Consider the following 6,075-nt stretch of genomic DNA (forward strand, 5'->3'; position numbering starts at 1 on the left):
CTGGCAGGCCTGAGGACATCATCTATTAATTTTAGGGGTGTTTGCATCATTTTGAGAGGGTGTGATAGTACAGGAAGGACTTGTGCCCTGCACAAAATATATGGCATCATAAAAAAGCATTATGTGGAAAGATTGAAGCTACATTTTAAAACATTAGCCAGGAAGTTACAGCTTGGGCACAAATTGATCTTCCAAACAGACAATGAGACAAAGCACAGCACTGAATTAGTTAGTTGCGAAGTGGCTTAAAGATGACAAAGTAAATTTTTTTGAATAGTCATCTCAAAGCCCAGAGCTTAGTCTCATGGAATAGGGAAGGAGCTAGGGAACAATAAAGCTGACTCAGTTACACCAGTTCTGAGTGAAGGAATGGGCCAAAACTCCAGAAAACTGTGCTGAGAAGCTTGTGGAGGGATACAAAAAATGTTTGACACAAATAATATTAAAAAAGTAATTAATCAATTCTACAGATATATTTCTAAAATGAAAAAAAATCTCTAAAATATATAAAGACTTAGCTCCTATTATTCCTTCAGTAAATATAAATACTTTTGGTAATGCTAACTAACCTAAAACAGGAAAAGGACTGTCCGATTTATTTTTCTTTTACTACAGTATATTTTAAAATAAATAAATTAATTGTAAGACGGTACATAATACTTTAATTTGAAAGAAAAAGGTATTGCTTGATAAAATAATTTTATTTTACAATAACAATGTGCAAATTGTAACTAATAATTAAAGTTTTCATGAAGCAAAAAACTACAAAAACACTTCTTGACTTTTGAAATATGAACATTTAATTAGATCAGCTTCCAATTAAAAAATAAAAATTTTAAACCTAAAAGGTCAACATGGTAAAATATATAAAAAGATTTGCTTCTTTGATAACAGTACTATGTATTTAATGTTTGTAGTTTGAACTATATACACAATGACAAATCAACTGTAAATTACAAAACCTTTCTTAGTTTTAAACATATATTCCTTTAACTTACCGCAGAGCCCCTGGCAGCAGCAGTCTCGCCCACTCTCTGAAAGGCTGCTGTGACTTCAGGGTTGGAAGTCAGTAAAATTGGGCCTAATTTAGCCTCCCCAGCATTGCAAGCTGCCATCAAAGACAGAGAGAGAGAGAGAGAGAGAGACAGAGAGAGAGACCCTTCCCTTTTAAAACCTATTTGGAAACTTTGGTCCACAAGAGGTACCACTACATTCTTATCTTAATGTGAAGAGATACAATTGTTTGAGAATGTGCAATTTCTACAACTGCCTTTATCTAAAAGTTATAAACTGAAGCAAATTGAAACCAAGTAAAATTCAACAAGTTTATTTCACCTTAATTTACGAGTGCCTTATCTTTCCCCAACTGTCACCAGATATGTAGGCAGATTTGCAAATGGGTCCCAAGCCAGAATCAGAGCAACCTGTAATAAAATCACACCGGTAATTAGGTGAGAAGAGGCAACCTATCTAAGAGTCTATGCTTCCACCCTCCACTTAGCCCTGACACTGTCATATAATCTTTAATAACACCAACCTTCACTGTAACTAGACGCTGCAGGCATAGAAGTCATCTGGCTGAAGTTCCTGTGACAAAGAGATGTAGAGAGGGTGAAAGTAGAGCTGTAACTCCACCTCATATAACCCACTGATGCAAAACCTAGTACTTTTATTTGCGCTTAAAATGTTTCAATTATCTACTTATTATAGACGTCTGCACTGCCAATGCGTAGGAAAGGAGGAATCATAGTTAATGACTCTGACACACCAAGCATTTCCTTTAGAAACAAACAACAGATGAGCACAATCTGTTTGTTGATGTATGTCTGACAACACATGGTAGTACAAAAAGGGCAAGGCATTACTGCTAGTCAGTGCAGTTATGAAAATAATAGACACATCACTCCATTAACTGTGGCATTCTATGTATTCAAAATAAAAGGATTAGATGAGGATTACTCTTTGAGCCTCAATTCCCCTCAGATTGTGGAGGTTTTTTTTTCTCGTGATATGGCCACACATGTATTATTGAAGACAGTGATCACATGAGTCATGGTATGGAATACAAAACAGGATTAGCCTCACTGGTGTGGTGAAGTACCTCACAATGCGTAGCAGGCTGAAAAATGCATGTTTGTAATTTTGCTTCATTTGTATAAAACACCCAAAGCAGAAGAGTGTTTCAAATGAATCCCATTAGTCTGTCAGAGGTCCCTGTACAACCAACATGCATAATATGGAAGCAGAAGCAAATTCAAAATCCAGAGACTGTTGTTAGACAGGAAGATATGCATACTTCTACACACAAGTCATCTACTTGCATCACTGTTCAGATTGGAATTTAGATTTTTTTTACATGATTATGTTGTGCTTTTCCATTAATTCATCTTTAAGAGTTACACCTGACTGGCTGATACACATAATGAAAAATACTGTATATTTTGAAAAGAAATCCTACACCATGAGCCAAGGAATGGGTACAAAATTCCTCAGCTGAATCAAGAACCTTCCTGCTGTGACCTGACAGCACTGTTCGACTCTATGGGACCAAATTAGTTTCTAAAAAAATGTCTCTGCTAGCTTCTTAGCATCGGTCATTTTTAGTGCTTAAAGTCACACTTTAAAATAAAATGAGAACGCATGAAGAACAATCTCACAATGCCATAAACTGCTAATGAGGTTATTCGACACTAAGACGTTTTGTTGAAATGGGCTGATAGTAAGTAACTAAAACAGTATTTGAAAATCACTTAAAAACATCTTCCTCACTTAGTAACCTAGCAACCAGTCATTTCAACGTGGAAGCCATTGTGATTCTTAAAATTTCCCCACATAATTATATCCCTCCTCAGCCAATCACATGAGGCCTTGAGCCATAAATAACAGTCTGCTCCCCTACAGAGCTGTGCAAGTCTGTGCCATAAAGTCAACAAACACTTTCTCCAGTAGCGGGTCCTGCACAGCACGGGATTGGTCTAGCTGAAATTAAGATAAACACAAGAGGAAGAGGGCAGTAGGGAGGCAGAGAGAGGGAGAGGAGAAAGAAAGATAGGCATGAATGCAAAGAATGGCAAGAGTGGAGTGATGGAAAAAAAGAGGAAAAGATAAACAAATGTAGCCTATGATTATAGTGTCGCTGTGGAGGTTGTTAAATGGAACTCTGGTTATGAGCTGTATCATTACAGACTGTGCAAACAGTTGGTAAAATAAACCCCTTCTCTTTGAAACACTGGCTTGCTACAAGATCAATTCACACAGCTTAAACTAAATTATTGAACTATTTACCAAAAAACTACAAAAATAGCACAATAGCAGAACCTCTCGTCTGTATGCGCTGTACTTTCAGGCCAAGTGCAGCACTAACCGCAGTGCTGTTAAACAACTTAGTCTCTTGAGCATTATATTTAGATTTTATGACCAATACTAAACTGTGACCCATTAGGATAATTTAAGATATGAACTCAGTATGGTAACAAGTCATAACTCCAATTATAATCAAGTCATTTCACCTCACATGGCTGTAAGAGGGCATTGTTCCATTTGCTCACTACGGGTGATGATGGCTAGGACTGGGAATGTTGCTAATGTGTTGCAAAATACCAAAACATTTGTGTTTATTTAGAGGTCAGACGGTTTATCAGACCTCCTCGTTCCACATCATCACTTAGAGTCTGTGTGGCAAAATGGTGACACAGTTGCACAATGTTAAAGCCTCTTTTTTAGATAAGTTATTTTCAAATTGCCACAAAGCCTTTTGAAACAAACAGTTAAAATATGTGGTCACACACTTCCTGAGACTGATGAACATACGTGTCATTAGTAAAAAAAAAAAAAAAAGTAGCAATGTCTATTTTTTTTTTGGCAGCTCTTATACAGGGAACTGGTTCTTTCAAGGCCCAGTCACACTTAATTGTGCATGCTTATAATACGGTATGTGTAAGTGTTTTAGCACACGCAGAAGAAAATTTTTGCAGAAGGGTAAGAGCTTTGTGCATTATTTTTCAAACTTTACCGGTATTGTTTTATGACCCCCAATGACTTCTGGAGAAAGGCACCAGCAGCGTTTTTATAGCCTGCGGGTATTAAAAATGGGTGGATGGATGTTACAGTGTCTTGCAGAAATAGTGATTCAACTAAACATTTTTCATCAATTGTCAAATCCAAAAAAACTTTGATGTGTTTTCAATTTCCTTTGACGTTGTAGAACAATACAGAGTAGTGCGCGATTTTAAAATGGAAAGAAAATGATTTTTTAAATTAATTTTTGCTCGTTTACTCTGATACTCTGAAAACAAGAAAGCTAATTGGCTTTACAACTCACCTAATAAGCAAAGCAAGGATACCTGCATGTAATTTAAAATTACTATGAAAACAGTGTGTTGGCAGAGGTTTCAGAAGTTTGTCAGAGCTCAATAACAAAGACTAAGCACCACATACTCAGCAAAAAATTTGGAAAGAACCATTGATAAACGGCGGAATACAAATGTATGTCCTCCTTTCAGATTTTGACTTCTATTAAACATATTACAACCTATGCAGCTTTCTCACTAATGCACAACCTTGTTTTGGTCTATTCCATAAAATTATATATGGCACGATGCAGGTTGTAGTTAAAAAAATTAAGAAAAGGTTCAAGGGGTAACAATACTTTAGGAATGGATTTTATTTTCCAATTTATTCTCGTAAACCTAAAGGGCAAATCTACATCTTTAAAGGTGAGACACCTGGATGTGACACAACATGCAGATCCACCTAACCACTTTCTCAGTTGCTAGCAAATTTTCTTACATACCTCCCAATTGGGATTCTGCTAGCCTACATTCCTCTCTTCAAGGTTGGCGGTGATGGCAAATTAAATTACTTGTCCTGTTTTGCAGTGCTGGCACCAGGTCAACAGCATATCGGCTAAAATGATGAGCGCAGGATTCTGAAGACTGATGCATTTGTCCTGACCTGTTGGTGTCATGTTTGCAAAGCAGGTAGCAGCAAGGAAAGAAGCTGAAATCAGAAGCAACGTCTTAAATTCTGCCTCTCTAATCACCTGAAAAAAAGAGGAAAAATCAATGTGTCTCTGCTTTCAGATGTGCAACTTTATACTTTTATCTTTTGGGCTTACCCTGCTGATGGAAAACGTGTCATGTGCTTGCACTTGCAGAGAAGCTTGACTGCATTAGATATAATTGTATTAACCTCTCAGTACACCACACACCACCTGCTGGAGATCTAAGATATGACATGGGATGAAAAATAAATACACTATTTTTTTACAAACACATTTTTTATGTGTTGAGTATTGCTCTTTGTGCTGAAAAAAAATCTCTTGCATTTGATTTCTGACTATGTTAAGCAAACTTAGCTGGGTTTTTATTTCTTCAGCCACAATGCTTATCTGTTCTGTAGGCTGTCTGAATGTCAACAGCAGCATGTGGAGTTTATCTATGATTTGCAGAAAGGGCTGCTATCAGCCGACAAACATTTTACACACTACTCCGTGGAATGGGAGGAACCTGTAGTGTGTTAGGTGCTGTTCAACACAACACAAATAAGCAAGCAACTTGATATTATGATTCTTTGGCACTCGAATGGGTGAGCAAGAGTTCTGTTTATAGTCACAACATAAGTTCAAAATGGTGAAGATATCACTGTGGCATAAACTGTACCACTAAATGTCATATATAGACGTCTTTTCGTCATGACAAAAGATCCCTATTTGGCTAGTTGTGTAATTTACCTAGCAACTAGAGTTTAAATTGTCTTTTTATACAAATATGTTTGCTAACATTGAAAGGTTAGCAAACACATTTGCTAACATCACGTTACTAAAAGCTTTAGATATACAGCATGTTTTAATTTTATTATTCATTGGTCTCTCACAGGGTCACCTCCACATATGGGTAAAATGAAAGGCAGCAGTATCAGCTGGCAGTGAGCAGAAGATTTCAGCCAAGCAGATCTGTGAAAAAGTGATGTTCTGCTTGTTAGATAAAAACACAGACATGAGGCTGGAACTACTGGACACTAGAGTGCAGCAGAGGAACTGAAAAACAATGGCAGATAGGCTAAAAAATGTGATTA

The 6,075-nt window shown here is 36.8% G+C and overlaps 1 protein-coding gene across 1 annotated transcript in view; it reads right to left on the bottom strand.

Moving 5' to 3' along the window:
• LOC102232174 (muscleblind-like protein 1) overlaps positions 1-1,587 on the bottom strand; it is a 45,981-nt gene extending 44,394 nt beyond the window's left edge. The window contains exons 1-3 of the mRNA XM_023334861.1: positions 1,538-1,587; positions 1,336-1,424; positions 999-1,108 (exon numbers count right to left, since the gene is read on the bottom strand). The gene's annotated coding sequence lies outside the window, so the exon portion shown is untranslated. The remainder of the gene's footprint in view (positions 1-998; positions 1,109-1,335; positions 1,425-1,537) is intronic.
• Between the last annotated feature and the right edge of the window lie 4,488 nt (positions 1,588-6,075).

Source organism: Xiphophorus maculatus, chromosome 6, assembly GCF_002775205.1.
Source record: "Xiphophorus maculatus strain JP 163 A chromosome 6, X_maculatus-5.0-male, whole genome shotgun sequence".
Taxonomy (NCBI): domain Eukaryota; kingdom Metazoa; phylum Chordata; class Actinopteri; order Cyprinodontiformes; family Poeciliidae; genus Xiphophorus; species Xiphophorus maculatus.